Genomic DNA, 27093 nt, shown 5'->3' on the forward strand with positions numbered 1-27093 from the left:
ATTACCCAATGGCGCATACTACTAAAAAAGTATATTATTATGATAATGGTTCATTTACATGAAGCAGGGTTTTACACATGAGCTGTTTTACTCAGTATCTTTTAATAGAGACCTACATTGTTTGGGGGGTATAGTTTTCCTTTAACCTCAAAGTAGATTTCTTTGACTTCTTTAGGATTATGTCATACAGGGAGTGTAGAAGCAACTACTTGTAACTTGCCAAATTCATTGCTCCTCAGGGGGTGTAATAGGTTACTTGCCTAACAGGAAACAATGAAACCTATTTCTAGGCGGCTATTCATCTCCCTGTTAGGCATTAGGCCTTAGGTCAGACAGCTGAGCTACCGCATAGATGTGCCCATCATGAATCAAGCAAGATTCATTTCATTTAGAATATGTATATTCAGAGTATATGTGTAAATATATATGTGTATGTGTTAAATGAAGTGTGCAACTTACAGAATTGAACCATGACTTTCTAACCATGGATCCCCAGATGCTGCAAGACTACAGCTCCCAGAAGTGATCAAGATCAAGGGATAATACATGTTGGGAGTTGTAGTCCAGTGACCCAGAGCTTTAAGTTAATTATGTACACAGACAGGCTAGAAAAGGCAGGTTGGAGCTGCCATGTTGAATGGCCATGACATTCTCCAGAGACTCAATAACACCCCGCGTATGACCTATGATTCTGTAGTTGGTTGGATTATAAAAATTAGAGGTCCAAGACAACAGCAGCATATAGAAAACATATGTAGCAACTGTGCCAGCAGAAAACACCAAATTGAGTATTGATGTGAGCGAGTGTTGATTAAATCACTACAGCCTTTGTTTCACCAAGTAAACTGTTAGGGCTTCAGATTTACTCTCATTCAGAGCACACTTATCTAAGGCATGTAGTGTTTTGTAAAAAGTACTTTTGCTTTCAACATGTAATGGATCTGAATTGTACTGACCAAGTAGCTTTAAAGTCTGGAGTTTTGGATACGGTCGCAAGAGTGGGTTCACCTGGGCAGTGCTCAGAACCAAAAATGATTGCACGTCAGTTCTTTAACCAGCAGATGGCATCTGATTTTCATATTTCTGGGATGAGTACCTGTACCTTGGTTTGGTTTAATAAAATATGAAGGTTTGACACGTCTTCAAATATGGATTTGGGATCTTATAGAGATACCGAGACCTTCTACCCACAAGACAGACACATAATGAATGTGCATTAACCCTTTTATTATTTTCCCAGGCGTGATTAGATGTTACTGGGCCCTACAGCAAAAGGATAAGGGACAACTCATACCCCAGACCATGGTTCAAACAGGTAATTTGTTTCTCACACATAGAATGAAATATTACAGCTAGGACTCTATATACTCATAGGACCCCAGCAGCTACTAGGCCTGTTCACTGTTACCTTAAAAAACTAGAGATGCAGAAATTCCACTTTTCTAGCGCAGAGAGCAAAATTGCACCCTCTAGATAGCATCCTGGACCTAATCCAGCACCAAAATGTTGAGCGTTGGGTGGCAGAGGGGCCAGGATCACTGGCTAAATCATCATACGCAGTGCTTACCTCTAAATCCCACTACTTCTTGCAGAATTCAAAATCCAAAAGCTGGAAGTTGAGAAGGGATTTAAGAACCGTGCCCCCCACAGGCAGACTCTCTGGTATCTGAGTTACAAGCAATGTCAGACTTTCCACCAATAGTGATGGGCGAATAAATTTGTTAGGTGCGAATTTGGACACAAGACGTAAATTTGGACGCGCGTCCGAAAAGTCGTTTGCATCAAATCCTTCAGATACCCATTGACTTTAATGCCGGTGTCTAAAATTGATGCCACATCAAAATTGACAAGGGCATCAAAATTTGTGTTTTGCACATTTTTCGCTGTTTTGCGAATTTCACCAATTTCTTGGTGAAGTGAAACTGGACAAATTCGCCCATCACTACCCACCAGGACACCAGGAAAACTGCCGGTGGGCCCAGGTGTCAGTGAGTCCTAATGCTGTCATGGCCATTCCCTATTTCTATGAAAACAAAGAAGCTAAATAGAAGGAATAATGGATTTTAGTATGTAAAGAAGTAGAATAAAGGTTGAGTGAGGAGAGGGACAATAGTAGTACTGAGAGTGGGCCCCTGGTCTAAGGTTTTGGGTGGGCCCCTAGTGTCCCAGTCCGACACTGGTTACAGAGGAGGTTGGGTAGATTTCAGGGACGTCATGAGCAGTCAGATGCATTTTTTTGGAGTTTGGCAATTTCCACCCAACCAGTGGGTTTAGGCAGACCCACGCAGCTGACGATCCTGATTCTGTGGCAGCAAATAATCAGAAAAACAGTTTTAGAGGGTCAACAATGTACAGAGCTAGTACTAGGAAACATAAGTAGGAGGGAAATAAATTTCACAAAAAAGTAAAAAAATAAATAAAAACAAAGCACACAAAAAAGAATTATTTGTGGCACACAATTTAAAACCGATATGTTTTGTGAACTACCTCTTTAAGATATGAGCATATTAGGGATGAACTTGTAGTGTAAAAAAAAATGGTTGACATATTGGTATGATACCAGGAACATGCAAGCTGGGCCCTCTGATCCAATTTTTATTGTTTGTTAAATTATTGTAAGTCCCGTGATTGTTATAAATTAATATATAGCGCTGCATAACTTGCTGTCGCTATATAAATTAATGACAACGGGGAGAAACATAGAAATATTTGTGCATTTCCACATCTCTTGCACATTACTGAGCTTTTTCCAATAGGGTTGTTATGCTAAAGGCACCCTCTATGTGAAAGCCAAAGAGCGGGCGCTGTTATTGTGAGAGAGCCTTGGATTGAGGAAGATGAAGGTGGAAAGGTGAATTATACCGTCCTACAAACTGTAAGTTCCAGCTCTCCCATTATAGGGGGATAGGGTTAATTGAGTTATTACTTCTGTTCTGACACTGGAGATTACTGAAAGCTGCTGTTTGTTCTCCTTATTCCCAGAGGCCCTTTTTTGTCCAGCGATTAAACTCTCTTTCTTTGATGTCGCTCTTCTCTCTGATGAGCTGGTTTTCCCTTCTGACAATGACTGGGAGGGGGAATTTCATTTCACTTCCTGAGGTTTTAGCCTGCAGCAAATTCTTTCTAGTGGTTATGACAGAACAAGAAGCTGTTGTTGAATATCTGCTACTATTTCACTTTGTCTTTCCAGTACGGTGATACTACATATACTCTGGTGGAATACCTGGGGCCATATCAGGGTGTCTTCCTAGCAGGTTATAAAGAGCCACTGTACAAAGATCCTCTGTTACCTAAACTGTAAGTTCCACATCTAATTACAGAGACACAATGATGAGTCTAGATCTTAAAGTTCCAGTTTTCAGGAAAAAAAAACTGCCCGACCTAACAAATGGCAAAATATTTAATTTTATACCACTAAGAGCTATACATTATGGGGCCGATTCACTAAATTCGAGTGAAGGATTCGAAGTAAAAAAACTTCGAATTTCGAACTATTTTTTGGGCTACTTCGACCATCGAATGGGCTACTTCGACCTTCGACTACGACTACGACTTCGAATCGAAGGATTCAAAGTAAAAATCGTTCGACTATTCGACCATTTGATAGTCGAAGTACTGTCTATTTAAAAAAAAACTTCGACCCCCTACTTCGGCAGCTAAAAGCTACCGAAGTCAATGTTAGCCTATGGGGAAGGTCCCCATAGGCTTTCCTAAGTTTTTTTGATCGAAGGATATTCCTTCGATCGTTGGATTAAAATCCTTCGAAACGTTCGATTCGAAGGATTTAACCGTTCGATCGAAGGAATAATCCTTCGATCGTACGATCGCAGTATTTGCGCTAAATCCTTCGACTTCCATATTCGAAGTCGAAGGATTTCAATTCCTAGTCGAATATCGAGGGTTAATTAACCCTCGATATTCGACCCTTAGTGAATCAGCCCCTATGTGTTTTTGGAGACCATTTATTGATATGTGTTATGAAGAACTGAAATCTACATAGTAAGAAGACTCCGGGAAATAGAGCTTCTTTAGTTTAAAGGTGGGCACAGCAGATCAGACAGACAGTGTACAAGAAGGCCATACACAGTAAGGGGGTTATTTACTAAACTTCCGAAAAATTTCTGATTTATGTGATAAAATCTGACTTTTAAAAAAATCACGAATTATTCGGAATTTATTAAACCCCGAGGAAGAAAAGTCTGAATCTGAAAATCCGGCATCTCAGACCTGTCGAGGTTGCATATAAGACAATGGGAGAAGTCCCAATGATTGTTTGATGTGCGCTGGGTTTTTGTCAATACCCTGAAGTTTTTGGGCAAAATTCTGAGCTTTCGGGTGAAAAATCCCCAAAAAATCATGAAAATCGGTTGAAAAATCAGAAAAAAAACGTGAAAACCGGATTTTTCATGATTTGTTCCCGCAAACAAAATTTTCAGGAAAGTGTATTAATAAATAAGTCCAAAAAAACCTGTGCGGATTTGGTCTGAGTTTTTTTCAGAAAATATTGAGATAAATCCGGACTTTGATAAATAACCCCCTAAGGGTGCATTTCTATTGTTCTGTCTGTTCTGACAGATGAACAATTAGACCAGGAGGAAGTTAAGAAGTGTGACTCCTCCTTACTTTCTCATATGCCAATAAACCATACAATTAGGGGCAGAATTATCCAAGTAAAAATTACAATTAAAAAAAAAATCGAATTTCAAGCTCATTTTTGTGTTCTTCGACTAGGGAAATAGTCAAAATTCGATTTGAATTTGAAAAAAATAGAAAAATTCGATTATCAAAATTTATCATGGACTTCGACCATTCACCATCTAAAACCTGCTGAATAGCCGGTTTAGCCTATAGGGGACCTTCTAGAACCTAGTTGGAGTCAATTTGTGGACTTTTTTGGAAAAACTTTGAATTGAATTAGATCGAATGTGCTGTTATTTCGATTCATACGATTTGAATTAGATCAAAAACGGACCTATTCGCCCAAAAATAAAAATTTTGATTTTTTGATAGATTTCGATTGGTCTTTTTTAATTCGAATTTCAAAGTTATGAGAGTTCAAAAAAAACTCCCATTACTTCAAAATTCGACCCTTGATAAATCTGCCCCTGACAGACATGGAACATCAGCAGGTAAGTTTTCCCAACAAGCCTGATCCCTAAACCAACCAACATCTTTAGTACATGGACATCAGCCGGGCCCTGTGGGCTGCCATACACGTACAGAAAATTGTATGGCCAGCTTAATAATAGGACCAAACATGAGACTCATGCTGTGCTTAAAAGGGGCGGTTCACCTTTAATGGAACTTTTAGTATGATATAGAATGGCCAATTCTACGCAACTTTTCAATTGGTTTCCATTCGTTTTTTTTTTATATAGTTTTATAGTTTTTTGGCTTTTTCTTCTGACTCTTTGCAGCTTTCAAATGGGTGTCGCTGACCACTTCTAAAAAGCAAATGGTCTGTAAGGCTACACATTAATTGTTATTGCTACTTTTTATTACTCATCTTTCTATTCAGACTTCTCCTATACCTTTTCTAGTCTCTTATTCAAATCAGTGCATGGTTGCTAGGGTAATTGGGACCCTAGCTATCAGATTGCTTAAAATGCAAACTGAAGAGCTGCTGAATAAAAAGCCAAATAACGCAAAAACCTTAAATAATAAAAATGAAAACCAATTACAAATTGTCTCAGAATATCACTCTCTATGATCAGTGATCTCAGTGATCCCCAACCAGTAGCTCATGAGCAACATGATGCTCTCCAACCCCTTGGATGTTGCTCTCAATATCCTTAAACCGGTGCGTATTTTTGAATTCTTAATTGCATAAAAACAAAGTATAGTGCCAATCAGAGCCTCCTGTAGCTGCCAATCCACATAGGGGCTACAAAATAGCCTATCACAGTCCTTATTTGGTCTCCAAAGGGATTTATTCATGCTTGTGTTGCTCCCCAACTCTTTTTACATTTGAATGTGGCTCACGGGTAAAAAAGGTTGGGGACCCTGCTCTACATCATACTAAAAGTTATCTGAAAGGTGAACCACCCCTTTAAAGGGACAGTTCATCTCTCCAGATTAACTTTCAGCATGATCAATAGTGATCAATGAAATTGGCCTGTTTCGTTTTGCTGAATAATTTGCAAAACTGTTGAAAAGTTGCAGTCAATGGGTGTCTTTGTTCCTGCAAAACAATTTTCTGGCTTTGAAATCATGCTGAGTATTGATATGTAGTGATGGGTGAATTTCACCCGTTTCACTTCGCCGAAAGATTTGCTAAACGGCGAAAAATGCGAAAAAAAATTAGCGAAACTCGAAAATTGATGCCCGCGTCAATTTTGATGCCAGCATTAAAGTGTCTGAACAGTGTTGACGTGCGGCGATTTTGACGCAAGCGACATTTCGGACGTGCAAAATTTCTTGAAAATTTCACAAAAACGAATGGAAATTCGCCTGGAATTCACACCAGGCGAATTTATTTGCCCATCACTATTGATATGTTATTATGTTATAATTGGTGCAGTAGACACAACACACCTGTGGAGTTTCCATACTCAAGGCAAGACTATGGGTACAAAAGCTTAGGGGGTTATTTATCAAAGTCCGAATTTATTCCAATATTTTCTGAAAAACTCTGACCAAATCCGCACAGGTTTTTTTGGGCTTATTTATTAATACACTTTCCCAAAAATTTTGTTTTCAGGAAAAAATCAGAAAAATTGGGAAAAATCTGATTTTTTTAGATTTTTCATCCGATCTTCACAATTTTTTCAGATTTTTCACCCGAAAACTCAGAATTTTGCCCGAAAACTTTGGGGTATTGCCAAAAACCCAGCGCACATCAAAAAATCATTGGGACTGCTCGCAGTGACTTATACGCAACCTCGACGGGTCTGAGATGCCGGATTTTCAGATTCTGACTTTTCCCATCCTTGGGGTTTAATAAATTCTGAAAAATTCGTGATTTCTTTAAAACTCCGATTTTATATAAAAAATATTCACAAATTTTTCGTGATTTTGGCATTCGGCGTTTAGTAAATAACCCCATAGTGTCCCTGAGGGAACTCACATCTGATTTTACATTCAAGAACATGGAAAGAATATTATAGAGTGTGAAGCAGCCAATCCGACAGCAGTTTAGGTGTGACAGCAGCCGTTTTGATTAATAAAGCCTTAAAGGGGATCTGTCATGTACCGATTTTATATTTTATATAAATATTTTTACAACATCAAGGTATATATCTAATTATATGCATTTTAACAGAAAAAAATTATTAATTGAGCACCTGTGTATATTTTATTAAATGTATGTTTAATACAAATGGACGCCTCCCTGACAGTTATTCACATTATGGGTGGACTTTCTGATCAGCGATTCACAGCATTGTGTAAGTCCCTGCAGGCACCTAAACAGATCCAAAGCTTGGCAGTCGGTATGAACTGTCTCTGAATCATTGCAGCTCTTCAACAGATCAACTGAATTAATCTTATTAAGCCTAAAGGGAAAATAAAGGGGGTTATTGTTGGCACCCAGAACCTACACCATTAGTTAGTCTCCTGAAGGGCTGCTTTCGGTAAAACCTGAGAATCATGGAGGCCCCCATGTCTAATAAACATGCATGAACTAAATTTAAAAAAAAAAAAAAACATTTCTAACCTGTGAATTCATTTTGTTAAAAATCAGATATACTAGATATGGGATCCAGAACTCGTTATCCAGAAAGCTCTGAATTATGGGAAGGTCATCATCCATAGAGTTTATTTGAAAGCTAATAATTCGAATGTTTAAAAAGTATTTTCACTTTCTCTGTAATAATAAAACAGTAGCTTGTACTTAATGGAAACTAAGTTTAAACGAATCCATATTGAAACCCTATTGGGTTTGTTTAATGTTTAAATTAATTTTAGCATACTTAAAGGGGTTGTTTACCTTTGAGTTAAATTTTAGCATGATGTAGAGAGTGATATGCTGAGACAATTTGCAATTGGTTTTAATTTTTTTATTATTATTTATTTAACTTTTTAATCAGGAGCATTGCCGTTTGCAAGTTCAGCAATCTAATTGCTAAGATCCAAATTCCCATAGCAACCATGCAATGATTTGAATAAGAGACTGGAATATGAATATGAATGTTTTTGAGAGCTGCAACGAGTCAGAAGAAGAAGGCAATTGATTCAAAAGCAAAAAAAATAAAATAATGAAGACCAATTGAAAAGTTGCTTAGAATTAGCCATTCCATAACATACTAAAAGTGAACCACCCCTTTAAGGTATGGACATCCCTTATGAACCCTTATCGGAAAAACTCCAGGTCCCAATCATTCTGGATAACAGATCCTATATCTGTATAAACATTGTTTAGAAAGTAATATTTTTACACAACACCACATGACAGATTTCCTTTTTAGTGACAATGTAGAGAACAATGTAGAAACTCACTCACTAACTGAGATAAATTGAATTTTACTACAATATCTTGTTTTGCAGCCAATCACTGTGTCACCAATGATGCAAAGTGTGAAGTAGTTCACTCCTATCAGAAACTAGTTATATTAGTTCAACCAATGTGGCCCTAGAATGCTTGGAAAACACAGAATTATTGATGGGCGAATTTGGGGCGTTTAGCTTTGCCGCAAAATTTGTGAATTTCCTGCGAAATTCGCAAAACGGCGCCAGTGTCTCGGTTTTTTGGACGCCGGCATCCGTTTTTGGAGAAATTACGAACAGATTTTTTTTATATTTAATTTTGAAATCTGACATGGGGCTAGACATATTGTCAGTTTTCCAGCTGCTCGCAGTCATGTGACTTGTGCTCTGATAAACTTCAATCACTCTTTACTGCTGTACTGCAAGTTAAAGTGATATCACCTCCTCCCCCCAGCAGCCTAACAACAGGACAATGGGAAGGTAACCAGATAGCAGCTCCCTAACACAAGATAACAGCTGCCTGGTAAATCTAAATAACTGAGGCACTCAATAGTAAAATCCAGGTCCCACTGGATTCCCTCCTACATTGAGTAGGAGAAACAACAGCCTGCCAGAAAGCAGTTCCATCCTGAAGTCCTGGCTCTTTCTGAAAGCACATGACCAGGCAAAATGACCTGAGATGACGCCTACACACCAATATTACAACTAAAAAAATACACTTGCTGGTTCAGGAATGCCATTTTATATTGTAGAGTGAATTATTTGCAGTGAAATGAAAAAGACATCATAAAAATCATGACCAAATCCCTTTACGGTTTCTACATATGTGTAACCTTGTTATAAACTGATAGTATCCAGTCTGAAGGCCATTATGGATGAGATTTTGGGTAAACACAAGAGCTGTTAAAGTTGGTTACAGAAGTGGTGTAGAGAAAGACTACTCCATGTTATTTAATGTTAATAAAATGAAATTCTGGCCATCTCTGTACCCACTTACCTACAGCAGATACCAATTACAGATTCCCATTGGAGGGAGAGGCCCTCCAATGGGCACTTCTGTGTAGAATCAAACCATCTCCTTTAACATAGTGAGACAGCAGAGGGCCAAAATCAGAACAAACACCTTCTGCTTCCCCAGATTTCACCGTTCCCTTACCCACTGCTGCAACTGTACAAAGAGTCACCCTGCAGTAAAGGTAGATGGGTGTGCTTAGTGTGTACAGTGTAAATGGTATCGTAGGCTTTGCTTCATGTTATGTTATAGGAAAGTATCAGTTGGAACATTGATTACCAGTGCTGTAGGACTGGTCCCTCTAAGGGGGTTGTAGCAGTCGACTGGGACTCTGGCTGCACTAAATGTTGTCCAACTAGGGTAAAACAAGGGAGAATGCCAGGGGATATACTCCTTGAGATTTCTAGCCACTCATCCATTCATGAAGAACTATATGAGTTTTAGAAGCACACATTAGAGGATATGTTCAGCGGTGTAACTACAGAGGAAGCAGACCCTGTTCCTGCAGGGGGGCCCAAGAGGTAAAGGGGGCCCATGAGGCCCTAATTAATGAGCAGTTTCAATATATATTGGTAAAACAGGACAACCTCTGGATATGTACCAATTAAAATAAAATTAATTTGCTGCGGGGCCCAGTAACATCTAGCTACACCACTGGATATGTTCACTTGTATTTGTAGTTCTGCTGTGTCAAATAGACTGTTTGTTTCTACAGGCCACCAGGCAGCCTCAGTTTCATTGACCACATTGTTGGGAACCAGCCAGTTACTGATAGAGAGTGGTATGTAGCAGATCTGAAAACAAATACAGCTTCTTTCATAACATTTTTAAGTGACACTTGAACATTAAGCTAAGTCTATTGTAAGGCTCCAGTAGCAAAGCTCTCCTATCTGCAGCTGCGCTCCTATGTATATGCCTGGACCTGCAAGCCTCTAGTTCTACAAACAGCAGGTGCATGTTGGGTAAGACATCTGTGTTTTGGTGTGATTTATTTGCTTACTCAAGTAGAAAACTTCAGGAAACTGCAAATATGCCAAAATTTATATCAGACATGTCCAGTCTCTGGCTCTCATGCTGAATGCTGCAAATAAATGACTCACTAAGTATAGAAACCCCAAATATTTTGCACGTATTACTAAACATTTTTTTAAATATTATTAGATGCTAAATAGTATTGTCAAGTTTTTTTTGGCCAATGCATTCCATAGGGAAGCACAGGAGGTGTGGTATCTTATAGTTCATAAAGAGATTCAACTACTGGAATCTCTTTTTTTTACGACTAAAATGAACGCCCTTGAGATAACTTATCTTGATGTTACCGTGTTCTTTGAAGACATTAAATTAGACTCTACAGTCAAAATTCAAACAGCCGGTTAAGGAATACAGGACTGGCTTTGTGTTTAGCCCCATATAATTTAATGCTATATATACAGTCTGGCATATGTATTTACCCTCATAAAATTTCCACATTTTGATGTCTTACAAATTCCAAGTAAAAATGGATTTAAGTGGGATTTTATGTTACTGATCCAGACGAAAAAAAGTCCATAAAATCAAAGTGGAAATAAAATCTTCCTATATTTTTAAATTGTTTATAAATAACTGAAAAGTCTACATTTCATAAGTATTTGCACCCAATTCTGTAAAACAGCGTTTCGCCACCAGCGAATAAATTCGCAAAACTGCTGCGGAAAAACCCGACCACGTCAGAAAAAAATTGTCGAGTGTCCAAATTATTTGGACACCCATTGACTATAATGCATTTTTACAAAATAGTCACATGTATAAAAATCGCCGCTCGGGTCAAAATTATTTTGACGCCCATTGACTTCAATGCGTTTCGTAATTTTCACAGATTCGCCAATCACTACTCTTTGGTACTTTAGAACAAAGGCACTTTCTGTGCTCAATATATTGCATATTATATATGTACTGGAGGACTACAAGGGGCACTGAATCAATTGAGATTGGTCTGACGCTGAATTTGTCACATGTATATAAAAAGAAACCAAAGGAATCTCTCCTAAAATACTGAAAATATCAGTGGGAATATCCTTTAAATTAAAAGGTGATATTCCTGGATATTCCAGCAGCAAATTAAATTGTGTAATCCTAAAAACCATGCATAGAGCCTATGAATAAATTCCTAGGTGAAAAAAATTTAATTATTGTAAAAATACCATGTCCCACTGAGAGATAAACCAGAGCTGAGAATTGTCAAGAGAACCTTCCTGTATAAGCTTCTGAAATTCTGTCTACCTTGCACCTGCATAGTAGGGTGTACTGGTATGATACTGGCAGTTTTTGACTGCTGATACCATGGAAATAAAATTATCTACAAGTATCTATAATTATGAATAAAAAGTTATCTACTGTGTATCTTGTGCTTGAATGGCTGCCCCATGGCTACACAGCAGCTTGTTTATATAAATTATAGTAGTGTTTCTGAAGCAAACACAACGGTTTTACCAGTGCAGGGCAACGCTACATTATATTGTCATTCTTTGTAAACACTTTTATTTTCTGTTGTTACTGTTCCTTTAACAGGAATATCCAGTCCTGCAGCTGGACTGCATTACGTTACCCTGTAACATTCACAGTTGTGAGATAGTTGTGTGAGTCACTTGTGTACACAGTTGATATCACTGCCAGGTGTGACTGGACTATAGCTCCTACCATTCACTTGTATGTTATTATCATTAACATGTATTCAGGCCTGGATTTGTGGCGAGGCCTAGGGCGGCAAAATTTGAGGGGCAGCATTCCGCCCAGCCACATCTACAGTGGCATCGGGAGCCTCTGGCGCTCGTGTGCCCGCAGCTCGTTGGGAAGGGATGTTACCGCGTTCGCCAGCAGGCACTAATTTGGGTGTGCACGGGTGAGCAGGCACTAGGACTTAGGTGGCATAGGGGTTGCAAAAGAGGAGATCTGGCCCTGCATGTATTCATATAGTGCAAACATATTTTGCAGCGCTGTACAGTAGATTACTTTAAATAGTGTACTCCCAACAACAATATACTCTATATGGCTGTATGGCAGATGGAGATGTATAACCTATAGTCAGGAAAATGCCAGGAGATCAGCTCCAGCTGGATGTAATAACTTGCGCTTACCCTGGTGGTCCAGTGGTGTCGGGGGGCGCCTGCCATGCCTTCAGTGAGGACGCCCGCCGCATGCGTCCTGTCCCTTCTGGTGCAGGCTCCCTTATGACGCACGCGCCGGTGCACTTCCGGGTTTATGTGCCGGTGTGATTTCGTCATCGCGCATTGCCGCGAAATTCAAAAGTTTAAAAGGGGAATTCAGTTTTCAAAGCACTACCCGTTGTTAGGTTCTATTAGCAAGTTCCTGGGTGTTTATTCCTCGTGGATCCTGATTGATATTCTGTGTTTGACCTTGTCTGCCTTCATGACTTCTCTGATCTCTCCGGTCCTGACCTCTGCCTGCCTGACTACTCTGTTATCTTGATTCCTGACCATAGCCTGCCTGTTTAACTCCAAACTCTCCAATCTGACCTTTGCCTGTCCTCCGACTATTCTACGCTCTCCAATCCTGATTCTGGCCTGTCTGACTATTCTAATCTGCTTGTGCTGGTCCGGCCTGCCTGTTCCACGCTGTGTTGTCTGGCCTGCCCTCCTGAGGTGTTCTTCCATTCCAGTATCCTGGTGAGACGATCGTGTCCCTTTGCCCGTCCAGAACCGTTAGCTTTGCTCCTCTCTCAAATAAGACCTGGCGGCATCGAATTAGCTGAGGGCTCCTCCCCTAGGTGAAAGGTGGCGGTTATAGGCAGAAGTGAGAGCCGAGACCAGGGAGCTTAGCTTGGGTTCTGGATTTAGGGTGCCGATTGGTGACACTGGAGGAATACAATGCCAGAGAGCAACTAGCTAATTTATCTTAAAGTGGACCTGTCACCCAGACACAAAAATCTGTATGATAAAAGTCCTTTTCAAATTAAACATGAAATCCAATTTAAATTTTGTATTAAAGCATTCAAAATATCAGCTGTCAATCAAATATTGTCTGCCTTAGGCAGACAATTACTTTCACTTTCCATTCAGCACTTCCTAGATATCACTGCTCTCCACACATTACCCCGTTCTCTTTACCGTTTTATTGTGTAGCCAGGGCATGGGGATGGACATTCTGGTGCACAAACAAGATTCTGAGATGACACAAGGCTTGTCTTAATAACAGTGTCCACAAAATGGCTCCTGCCTGTTTGCTATAATTATGAATTCCCAGATTGAAGGAAACAAGACTCAAATAATTTATATTGTGTAATTAAAGTTCATTTTTGCTTGACTAATGTTATAAAATTTAAAAAAAAAAATTGGGTGACGGGTCCCCTTTAAAGGGAATGTCAACCTGAAAATAATTGTTTGCCTAATGAAAAGAAAGCATAATTCTAAGCAACTTTGCAATATACATTCACTACTATTTTTAAATGGTTTTTATGTTATTTGTGTATTTTGTATATTTTGTATATTGCTATTGAAAACAGTGTTTGTCCCTCACTATTCTCTGCCCTTATGGCTCAGACTGTTGATACAATACATACATTTTTTTTTTGGGGTTGACTTGCCCCTTAAGTCTTAGGCTCACATTACACATAAATATTCTATTCACTTTGTCCAAAAGTATTGAAATGTGTCTCTTTTAGTACAGAGAGCAGAGTAATGATGCTGCCCTTGCCTTGCTCCAATCAGAACTTATAGAAATAAAAGGGGTTTGTCAGGGTTAGGGCACAGGAATGTTACCGGGTTCTATCAGCTGCATTGATGCACACAGGTCCTATGTTATAGTTTCTAGAAGCCAATGTGTATAAGAAACGGATCCACACACACGCTGATTAATGCAGTCGGGAATATCCCTTTTTATTCAGCCACCAAACATTCATAGTTCATTCATAGTTTCTAGAAGGCAATCTTTGCTTGATATTGTTTAATTTGTTTCACCCAACAGTTCAGTGAGGAAATAATAAAAGAAATGCTACCAATTACATGTTTTTGACAAGAACAGGAGACCTCTTTCTTTTTTTTCTTTATTATACCTGTCTATTTTTCACCTCTTAGGGCAGAGACATACGGTCAGATTCGGGGAGATTAGTCGTCCGGCAACAAATCTCCTCTTCTTCAGGGCGACTAATCTTCCTGAACTGCCTCCCGCCAGCTAGAATGTAAATTGCCGTTGGGCTGGAAATCGGTGCGCTTCATCTTACGAAGTCGCCTGAAGTTGCCTCAGGAGGAAACTTCGGGCGGCTTCGGAAAACAAAGCGCTCCGAGTGCTATCCCAGCTTCGATTGCCATTCTAGCCAGTTGGAGGCAGTTTGGTGAGATTAGTCGCCTCGAAGAAAAGGAGATTTGTCGCCGGGTGACTAATCTCCCCGAATCTGAGCGTGTGTCTCTGTCGTTACTATCTGTACAGCACTGCAACAAGTTGTTGATACAATCAAAAAATATGCATTACATATTGGGCCTACTTGCACATGTGCCTGTTTGCATGCGCCATGGGTTAGGACGTGGCATGACTGGCTGGCTGGGTTGCCTCGGGCATCCGGTCAAAAAAATAAAATCCCATTTTTCTTTCTTTAATGAAAAAGAAACCTATCTCCATTATACTTTAATAAAAAAATATGTACTGTTTTTATAAGAAACCTGACTGTATGCAGTGAAATTCTCCCTTCATTTACTGCTGTGGATAGGAATTCTCAGATGGTCCCTAACTGCTGAGCAGGGAAACAATCATACTTATGAACAGCAGGGGGAGCCCCCGCCTTACTTCCCAGCCATGCAGAACTCAAGAAGCTTTGTTTACAACGATCCCTAAGCAGCCCAGACCACACTGAGCATGTGCACAGTCTTAATCTTGCAAAGATGTTTAACTAAGTTACAAGACGGTGACCCCCAGTAGCCAACTTTGAAAGCATAAATTATTTGTTTGATTAGGCTTGTGGTGCAGTAAGTTCATGTTTATATTTAGTATTCAAAATACAGCATTTCTAGCCTTGTTCAATTTTAGACTTTACATGCCCTTTAAGGGGTTATGTGATCTTGTGTGGCAGGAGGATATTGAGACCAAAAACACAAATTTATATGGATAATACAGGTATGAGATCATTTATCTGGAAACCCATTTTCTCTGCAATAGTAAAACAGTAGCTTGTACTTGATCCAAACTAAGATCTAATTAATCCTTATTGGAAGTAAAACCAGAGAACTTGATATATATAGGATACATTCTGATAACCATTAGTTTTTCATGGTTACACAATGGGAAGTAAAAATGGTGGATGAAAATTACAGTAGGGACCACTATGGTTTGAGCCCACCAGGAGGAAGACACTTTCTTTTTCTGTGATTATTCTGCTATGCTTCCTGTGCCCTTCCTATTCATCACACTAGAAGCATGCCAAGTGGTAAACCACAAAGATATGTCTGTACATGATTCCATTACAGTGTATTAGGAACGATCAAGAGACTAATAAATTTAAGAAATAGAATGTTCTCACTTGTCTTTTGGAATACAACCTGGTTCAAAAGCGATAAAACGAGACCACACAAAGGTTCCAAGTTTATATATATATCTCACATGTAAAGCATGTTCAAAATCCAATAAAAAATAGAATATTTTTATATTTTTGTTTCAATAGTTTTTATTGGATTTTTCAAAGATAATTTTTAAACATTTCAAAAAGAAAGGTGTATTATAGTGAAATTAGTAATATTATTTACATAAAACTTAGAATTATATTGATAAGTTACAGCAACAGTAGCAAATAATGTTGCTACAGACAATAAAGATATATGCAATAAGAACAATAATAATCCAATATCAACATCCGCATTAGTATTATAGTAACTTCAACATCAATGAGAATATATTTATATTTTAAATATAAACAAGCTCAAGTCGTTTCCTACTGTATTAGCAGGACTGACAAGGGAAATCAGTGACTAACTTTTATATCAGATGCAATGAAGGTATTTTTAGAAGCAATATATCAATATAATTACACATTCACAATGACACAGGAAATAAAGTACAGGTGTGGGACCTGTTATCCAGAATGCTCAGGACCTGGTGCTTTCCGGATAATGGATCTTTCCTATATTTGAATCTTCATACCTTAAGTCTACCAGAAAATCATGCACACATTAAAGGAGACATTTTGTGTAAAAAATAAGAACGTACCAGTGAGTTATACTCATTTAGATATAGAAGAATTGTGCTTTAAAAAGTAGTGTTGAGGCTGATTTATTGAAAATTGAAATATAAATCCTAATAATCCCTCCCTTCCACTTCCTGCTCCCTGAATTCCCAGGCTGTACTGGGGAGCCGGTGGCACTCAGCTCACTGCACTGTAAGGACAGGAACCAATCAGCAGTTAACAGGACCTGATAGGGAACTGAAGCCTATATTTGCTTGTGTGACTGGAGGGCTGTGATTGGCTGTCCCCCTCCTACTGTGCTTCTGGCAGGGACCATTAGGACACGCCCACCCCTCATTTGAAACATGGACAGGGACCAGTGAACATCAATAGGGAGCTCTAATAAAGGGGCTATTTTTAAAGATAATATTTAAAAATTCTGAGAATTCAGGTACCCATATACACAGTTGGACTGGGGCTGACACCCCCCTGGGCCCCCAATGCCCCACTACTTACATGAGCCCCCCTCCTACCCCGCTAGCACGTATCTGCCACGGCTTACCTGGGAGCTCAAAGGTTCAGGAGGCCCCGGGGCCACGGGAAGTCTGGCCCATTTGGCTCCTGCCTATGCATGCCATTGATCTACAGGGGTTTCCAGAGAAGGGATCTTTCCATAATTTGGATCTCCATACTTTAAGTATACTAAAAAAAAAGAATTTAAAAATAAAATAAATATTTTTTTGCCTCCAGTAAAGATTAATTTATCTTAGTTAAGATCAAGTACAATGTACTATTTTATTAAAATACAGAGAAAAAGAAATCATAACAAGAATAATTTGCTTAAAATAGAGTCTATGGGAGATCCGCATACCTCCCAACTGTCCTGTTTTTAGAGGGACAGTCCCTCTTTGATAGCTCAACCTGCAGTCCCTCATTTGTACTGGAAAGTCCCATTTTTCTCTGCACTGAACAGCCAGAAAAAGAAACAAAGTTTCTAACTTAATTGGCCCAGAACAGCCACAACAGAAGATTAGATACATTTGTAACAATTCAAATGTATCTAGATAAGCAAATAGGTAATTGTAACAATATAAGATAACTGGTCCCTTGGGAAAAGTTAAACTCACAGCTTAAAGGGCAATTCAAAAAAAACACAGAAATATGTTTAAAGTTTTATAACCTGTGAAATTTTGTAAAATGAACATGGTAATTAGGGGGGTGGCCACAAAAATGGGAGTGGTGAAAAATTTTGCAAACGCTACACGCTGCAACTTTTTTGTCCCTCTTTTTATTTCCAAAATGTTGGGAGGTATGGAGATGGCCTTCCTGTAATACTGAGTTTTTTGGATAGCGGATCCCATACCTGCAAACAGTATACACTGTGCAAAAAACAGTGATTAAATACACCACATATAATTGTCTGAATGGCAGGCATCATGCTGTACATTGCTCTTATATTGATTATAAAATAAAAGCTGCCGTCAGCATTCCTTCTTACTACATTTATCACACGCTTCATAACACTGTCATTTTCTTGCTGCCTGAATTTTTCCCATTGAAATTGATTGAGTTCTTACACATCTGAATTGATGTAAAATAATGGTGTCAATTACAGAGACTGGGTGGCATAATAGCAAACGATGATTTAACGGTATAATTACCACGACTAGGAAGCACAATGCTCAGTGTAAAATTAGGCATTATTAAAATACACAGCTTGATAAATATGCCGTTTATTTTACACCACTTTTTACACCGTTTTTCCGCCATTAGTCATTTTACACAGCTTGATAAAAAGGCCCTTAGATGTTGAGATACAAGTGATATCATGTAACCGCAGTCACTTCCTGGCACAAGCTTCTAGCAGTCCTATATGAACCTGTTTGTGCAGCCTATGACTAATAACAGTGGAGGCTTTGAAGACATGTTCTCCAACTGACAGGGAAGGATATATACATTTTAATGGCACACTTAGCTTGGTTTAAAGGGGTGTAAACCCTAATGAAACAGCGGAACTCTAAACAACTTGACAAAATATATTACTTGACAGATTTATCAAAGGTCGAGGTGAAATTTCGAATGGAAAAAATTTGAATTTCGAGCAATTTTTTGTGTACTTCGAATAGGGAATAGTCCAAATTTGATTCAATGTGTACTGTCTCTTTAAAAATTCGACTTTGACCATTTGCCATCTAAAACCTGCCGAATTGCTGTTTTAGCCTATGGGGGACCTCCTAGAGCCTATTTGGAGTCAATTGGTGGACTTTGAAAAATCAAAGTTTTTTTGGGGGGAAAACTTTGAATCGAATTCGATCGAATACGCTATTCCTTCGATTCATACGATTCGCCTGAATACGGACCTATTCGATCGAAAACGGACCTATTCAACCAAAAAAAACTTTAGACTTAATTTTGGTTGGTCTTTTTGAATTTCAACGTTTTTTCAATTCAAAATTTGACCCTTGATAAATATGCCCCTAACAGTTACCTATAGGTCACGTTGATCATTTTTTGCTGATAGTTGAAGTTCCTAAACCTGACTGTTTTGCCAACCTGACTGTCCCTTCTCAACCTGTCAGTTAGAGATTCTAATGTTAACCAACTACTGCTACACAAATATGGCAGCCCCCTCATAGAGAACCATGGGGGCAAGAAAGGTAATGAAAAAGCATCAGGTGAATGCTTTTATGGCAAAATTATAAATTGTATTCAATGATGGATATAAAAAAAAAAAGATCAGACCACAAAAACTTCCAAATAGGATAGGGACCTCTCCCATTGACTTATAATCAACCTCGGCAGGTCTGAGATGCCCGGATTTTCAGATTCAGGCTGTTTCCATCCTCGGGGTATAATAAATCCTGAAAAAATCGAAAATTTTATAGTAAAAAAAAAAACTTTAATTTTTCACATTTTTGCCATTCTGACTTTAATGAATAACCCCCTAAGTATTTATCTAACAAACAGGGCTGCAAATAATATAAATCAGACAATAAGAATTAGGGATGCACCGAATTTTGGATTCGGCCGAACCCTGAATCCTTCGCGAAAGATTTGGCCGAATACCGAACCAAATCCTAATTTACATATGCAAATTAGTGGTGGGAAGGGGGAAACATTTTGCATTTCCTTGTTTTGTGACAAAAAGTCACGTGACTACCCTCCTGCCCCTAATTTGCATATGCAAATTAGGATTCAGAATCGGTTCGGCCAGGCAGAAGGATTTCTGGTGAACCTGGTGAAAAAGGCTGAATCCTGGCTGAATTAAAAACCGAATCCTGGATTTGATGCATCCCTAATAAGAATCAATACTTAAGTGCCAGGTGTTTACACAGTTGGGATAAGGTCCCTGCAAGTTCTTTTTTTAAACATAATTGTAAAGCATCACACCCCACTAGGCAGATGTGAACATGCTGTGCTCGAAATAATGAGTAATGTCTGATTCTGTCCTTCTCTACCATTTTGAGGAATATGTTGATTATTACGGCAGCGCTGGAGTACAGCACATTGCTCTAAACACTTCCAACATCATTAAAGCAGTGAGTAATGCAGACAGCTAGGTACAAAGGCAGAGCAGCCAGGGGTTAGGGCAGGTTCCACGGTCGCGGAGGTTTTGATCTCCCTGCTGGGCGAGTCTGTGCAAGTTGGCTTATATAGATATTTATTCTCAAACCTCCACAGCATTATATATTTTTTTAAGAAGCACTTCTTATTTGTATCCATGCAAAGGCAAAATAAACCCTTATGCCTTTTGCATACATCTGATTCTCATGTCTCCTATTTAATATTTATAATAAATACAAATGTAGCTTGTTTAGATTTTTTTTTTAAGGGAAGGTCTTTGTTGTGCCTAAAAATAATATATGTTTAGTTAATTAGGTCTTGAAAAGTGATTGATGTTCCATTCAAAAAGCTGCAGCCACAGAAGAGATTAATTCCTGAATTCATAAGTCTATTTGTGTCCTTGCATTCTGATGGCATTGTAGCTTTAAGTCTTTCAGAAATAGGATCACTCATCTTCCTTAACTCTTTTGCCTCTTTTATGTTTTAAAAAGAGAACTAGAATCCTCTTACTTAAACAGAACATAAAAGCACAATGGCTGTTTTGAGCATCTGTTTCAAGTCCTATAGACATTAAACTGTGAATGCATACCTTATGGCATCCTTAGGGGATTGCTGAGAGTTGCCATACAGCTAGTTTTGGCAAATGTAGCTTCTGTTGCCTCTGGCTAAACAACACTTGGTAATCATAATAAAACATTTTAAAAAATCTTCCAAAAAACTGTCAGGCAATATGCCAGGTACCAATCATATGTAGACTTGCAAATAATATAGCGTACATTTCGGCATATGGTAACCTATGCACTAGAATCAGTGAAAGATGATGATTTTCGTTCGAAAATGCTGTTCGGAGACAATCTGCAATTTGTCTTGATTTTTTTTATTATTTGCGGTGCTTGAATTATTTAACTTTTTGTGCAGCAGCTCCAGCCGCTATCTGGTTGCTAAGGTACAACCAAGCAGTGGTTTGAAAGAAAGACAGGCTTAAAAAGAACCACCAGTAATAAAAAGAAATAAAAAGTAATAAAAACAATAACAATAAAATCGTACATCACCGAGCAATAACTTTTTAGCTGGAGTCAGTGATCCCCATTTGAAAGCTGGAGTTAAAAGAGGAAAGCAAATAACGGACAAATAAAAAATTAACACAATAATAAAAGTTGCATCGGCCATTCTATAACATACTATGGGCATAGACAGAGGAGAAGATTCGGGGAGATTTAGTCGCCCACGACAAATCATTTCTTCTTTGGGCGACTAATCTCCCTGAACTTCCTCTCCTCCGGCTAGAAACTAAATTTCCGGCGGGATGGCACTCTGAACACTTTATTTTCCGAAGTTGCCTCACTAGGAAACTTCAGGTGACTTCGGAAAATGAATCGCTCCGAGTGCCATCCCGCCGGCGATTTAGATTCTAGCTGGTGGGGAGGCAGTTTGGGAAGATTAGTCGCCCAAAGAAGAGACGATTTGTCGCCGGGCGACTAATCTCCCCGAATCTTCTCGTCTGTCTATGCCCTAAAGCTTAACCTGAAGGTGAACCACCCTTTAACCCCAAAGACTTTATTCACACGTTCTGAGCTTCTTCCATTTTTCCAGTGTTATCCACAATGCACCTCAACAGCATATTTAAATGTATAACTCCACCCCTGTGCTCAGTAATTGGTTACGGGACATTGCTGTAGTATTTTAACAGCCTAGCCCAACAATTCTACAGTTACAGAAAAGCTCTTAGTGTCCGTAATGTCAGTTTATATCAAAAAGACCTTCCAGGTTCAATCCATAAATAAACTTATATATCATTGAACAAATTCCAAGTTTGGCAGTGTTTGTGTCTAACAGTTGAAAAATCTGAAATCTTGTGGCATAGAGTTTTTTTTCTGCGCCTGATGCTTATTATGAAGAACTGAGGAAAAAACTGAAAACCTCAATGATCTCAATGTTTTACAGGTAAATATTAGTTTCAAATTGGAAAATTGTACCTTCAAGATGTTATGAATATTCTTGATATATATGTGTATGCATTACTTGTAGGAACTAAAAATCCTGGTTGATTACGGCGGTAAGGGCTACCTCCTCCAGATCTTCACCAAACCAACGCAGGACTGGCCCACCCTTTTCCTGGAGGTAATTCAGAGATTGATACAATCACTTTGTAAGTTATTTTGTCCAAGTTCAGTAGAATTATTGTATTGCATCCTACTCTGTGTGATTTGGTGACAATAAAATGACTGCCACTTGTTTTCAAACCAAGGAACGTTAACAGTTCAGTTAGAAATGTAAGTGGACTGAATTATGAAAATGTGAGACTAGAGCTCACCATAGAAAAACAAATTCACCTTCTATTCATCCCTATGGGATTTTTTAGAAGTGTATTTATCAAATGATGAACTCTAACTTTTTCCCATTCATGGTGTGACTTTAAAGCTCAGAACAGGTGTTTAGTACAACACGTTCAACTGACACAGGTATATGAGATAAACGTGTCAATATGTTAAATAAGTGGCAACCTTAAAGGGCATGTAAAGTCTAAAGGTGGCCATACACGGGCCGATAAAAGCTGTGGCGGCAGCTTATTGGCCCATGTATGGGGCCCCCCGACGGGCTTCACCGATCGAGATCTGGCCGAAAGTCGGGCAGATCTCGATCGGATGGGACGAAAAATCCAGCCGGATTGCGGCCGCATCTATTCGTTGATGCGGTCCCGCAATCCGACCGTCCATTACTATTCTTAAGGATCCTAGGGCCCACGATCGGATCAGCCCAATATTGCCCACCTCAAGGTGGGCATATCGGGGAGAGATCCGCTCGTTTGGCAACATCGCCAAACGAGCGGATCTCTCAGTGTATGACCACCTTAAAATAGCATAAGGCTAGAAATGCTGTATTTTTCAGGTTTCTTATAAAAACGGTACATATTTTTTAATTAAAGTAAATTGGAGATAGGTTTCTTTTTCATTATTTTTTTGCCTTTACATGCCCTTTAAGATGGCCATAGATGCAAAGATACGATCGTACGAATCGAGGATTCATACAATTTTCGGACTGTGTGTGGAGTGTCCCGACATTTTTCGGACATAACTTTCGTACGATTGCTGTCAGAGGTAGAACATCGGCTGATCTGTTTAACTACTTTATTTGATCTGAATGGTAAGACTTTGATCTGAATGGTTAGTGGCAGGTCGGGAGATGGGAAAGTCCAATCGTACGTTAGTTCCTGCCCTGGATCAAAGGAATGAAACGTCTGCAGAAACAGCACCGAGTCAGACCCACTATTTAATTCTTGGCTCCTTTCAGTAACTTATTATTAAAGGGGTTGTTCACCTTCCAAACACTTTTCTCAGTTGATTTGTATTCAGACTGCTCATCGGAAACAGACTTTTTAAAATCACTTTCCATTTTTACCTTTTACCGTTAAAAGGGGTGGTTCACCTTTAAGGTATTCAGACTGCTCATCAGAAACAGACTTTTTAAAATCACTTTCCTGTCGCCTTCCCTTTATATTATGTTATAGAACAGCCAATTCTAGGCATCTTTTCAATTGGTTTTCATTATATATTTTTTATAGTTAATCAGTTTTATCTGATTCTTTTCAGCTTTCAAAAGGGCACCGCTCTCCCCTTCTAAAAAACAAATGCTCAGTAAGGCTACAAATGTATTGTATTTGTTACTTTTTATTACTGACCCTTCTATTCAGGTCTCTCCTAATCATATTCCAGTCTCTTATTCAAAACAATGCATGGTCACTAGGGTAATGTGGGCCCTAGTTACCAGATTGCTTAAAATGCAAATTGACAAGCTGCTGAATAAAGAGCTAAATAACACAAAAATCAATAATAACAAATGAAAACAAATTGCAAATGATGTCAGAATATCACTCTCATACATCATACTAAAAGTTATCTCAAAGGTGAACAAAACCTTTAATGTACAAAATGAAATCGTATACTGGCCTCAAACTGAGCACTTTTGAGCTGTCAAAAAAGTATTCCCTGTGCCACCACTCTACAGCACTTTTCATAATCAAAAAAAAAGTATTTTTAAAACAAATAAAATGTTTATCTTTAAGGGTTTCGGAGCTGGTAATTTCAAGTCATTGTTTGAGGCCATTGAGGCCGATCAAGAAGCCAGAGGACAATAATGAACATCAAGCTTTATAATGATCAGTGGCGTAACTTCGGATGCCAGGGTCCGCTGCACAATAGTGGGAGAATTTCATGTATAATATCCCCAGAACTCCTAGAAGGCTGGTACAGTGGCAATTGCATGTATAAATACCCTCTGAACTCCTAGAAGGATGGCACAGTGGCAATTTCTTATATAAATATCCCAGAACTCCTAGAAGGCTGGTACAGTGGCAATTCCATGTATAACTCACCTGTATTTTAAGCACTGATGTCAGTCACATTTGCTATTTAAATCTTGAGTCACATGATTTTTACTGACTCTGAGGAAGTGCTGGGAGACCCGGCAAGAAACGCGTAAGTCAGCCCAGCATACCTACCACTAGATTCCCCCTTGTGTGTTTGTTTCAATAAAGCCGACAATTTAACACGAACGCTGGTATCCTCACATGGTGTCCTGGATCAGCGCCTAGTATGCGAGAGTATCGTTTGTTCTGCATTGATTACCGGCATGGAGTAGCTGGCGTCTCGCATAGGCAGCGGCTGGGAAGACACAGCATTACCGGGTGAGCTCCGATGCGATCCGCATCATTTTCGTTCATTTAACTACATGTATAACTACCCTCTGAACTCATAGAAGGATGGCACAGTGGCAATTTCTTGTATAAATATCCCAGAACTCCTAGAAGGCTGGTACAGTGGTAATTCCATGTATAAATACCCCAGAACTATAGTGGATTTTTTCTATGCTGATAGTCTTGTAGGGGAGGGAGGAGGGGGGAAATCTGCAGAGTAGAGTAGGGAATGACCATCCATCCTGCTTGACTGCAGAGTCCTGGACAGTTCAACTTATACAGGTGACCTTTTCCCTGCCTTCCATTGGTCACACAGGGCACGTAAGTGGAGCGCAGTCGCTTGAACCCCCACCCCCTCAGTCCGCTACTGTTTTTATTAGTAAAGGCACTCAGGGTAAAAAAAGCATAAGACCTGTACCGATCCGGATTGCCAGAACCATCCCTTGAAATGGTCCCTGCTGGTTGCACATACTGCTGAGGAAGCAGGCCCCCACCGGGCCCCTTGTACTCCCAGGCATCTCGCAGGGTCTGCTTTCTCAGTTGTTACGCCAGTGATAATGATGGTATTAATAATTTAGATATAGAAGTGGGGCTGAATGAACCAAGATCACTTGAGATGAATCATGTGAAAAGGACAAAGGATGTTCTAGGTAACATAAGGCATGTTGGCAGGACAGCTTTCCATGTAAAATAGTTAATAAAAATAGTAATATTTAAAAAAAGATGTGTTGTATTGATTTTCTACACCTTGATCACATGGAAACAAACCTACAGTGTTAAAATCTTGGAGATTTTTTTTAACAATAATAAAATCTCTTAAATCCCTAAAACCCATTGAGTATAATGGAGGAACTCCACGGTGCGGCTCGAGCCGACACGTCGCCATGCGATGAAACGCATGTGATGTGTCGGACGTTCTGTAGATACAGGAAGTGAAAGAGAAATCGCAGGTAAGAACTACATTTATCCGACTGTCGGATGAAAATGCAGCGTGCATCGTTTTCATCTGACAGTCGGATAAATGTAGTTCTTACCTGCAATTTCTCCTTCACTTCCTGTATCTACAGAACGTCCGACACATCACATGCGTTTCATCGCATGGCGATGTGTCGGCTCGAGCCACACCGTGGAGTTCCTCCATTATACTTAATGGATTGTAGGGATTTAAGAGATTTTATTATTGTTAAAAAAATCTCCAAGATTTTAACACTGTAGGTTTCTTCTGAGTTCCTTCCTAAAACCTGGATGGCCAACTGAATCATACATAATAACCATAACCATAATAACATTATTCAGGTGATTTCTTCACTGTCACTTGACATACTGACCATATGCCAATTAAATAGCACAAAGGATTCTAGAAGAGTTTGCACCTTATCAGAAGTGGCTCAGAGTGGGTATTAAAAACAGCATCAGCTATCGGGTTTCTCCCTCCCCCAGCTTTGGTACCCAGTGGGGCTTTCAGAGGTTGCAGCAGATCTGATTAATGATTCCTCTCTATAGCAGCTCTATATATTTTTTGAAATACAGGTATGTGATCAATAAATCGGAAACCCGTTATCCAGAGGGCTCCAAATTACAGAAAGGCTGTCTCCCATAGACTCCATTTTATCCAAATAATCCAAAATTTTAAAAATGATTTCCTAATTCTTATAGGAGGTAAAATCAGCCTATTGGGTTTATTTAATGTTTATATGATTTCTAGTAGACTTGAGGTATGAAGATCCAAATTACAGAAAAATCTGTTATCCGGAAAACCCCAGAGCATTATGGATATTATGTCCCATACCTGTATTTCTAAAATGTTAACTGCCGTTATTTTATATATGCCACTCATTCCTATCATATGTCCCACAGTAAAATAAACATTGGAAAGCCACAAGACATGCAATAACAGCAGCTGAATAGGTTTTTGTATATACCCAAGGTTTAAATAGCACAGAGCACTAAAAACTTCATAGTTTGGGGCAAATTCACTAACCTCTTTAAATTCGCTAGTGACGGCTTCGCAACACTTCCCTAGGCGTAGATTTGCCAGGACAACACTAATTCACTAAAATCCGAAGTTGCGTCCAGGGCACCGAAAGTTGACAAAGTTGCGCTAGTGTTACTGCGGCAAGCGAAGCGAAATTGCACTAGCATTGGCTAATTTGCATACGGCAGTAAGTGAAAGTACAATGCACTTATATGTTGCATCAAATACATTACACTACACAAGCCCAGGGAACATTAAAGGGATAGTGTCATGGGAAAAAA

General features: G+C 39.1%; 1 pseudogene; it reads left to right on the forward strand.

The window, feature by feature from the left end:
* The first annotated feature begins 1302 nt into the window (after window positions 1-1302).
* Window positions 1303-24902, forward strand: LOC108708884 (annotated as a pseudogene).
* Window positions 24903-27093: the final 2191 nt, after the last annotated feature.

The sequence above is a fragment of the Xenopus laevis genome, chromosome 2S (assembly GCF_017654675.1).
Source record: "Xenopus laevis strain J_2021 chromosome 2S, Xenopus_laevis_v10.1, whole genome shotgun sequence".
Taxonomy (NCBI): Eukaryota; Metazoa; Chordata; class Amphibia; order Anura; family Pipidae; genus Xenopus; species Xenopus laevis.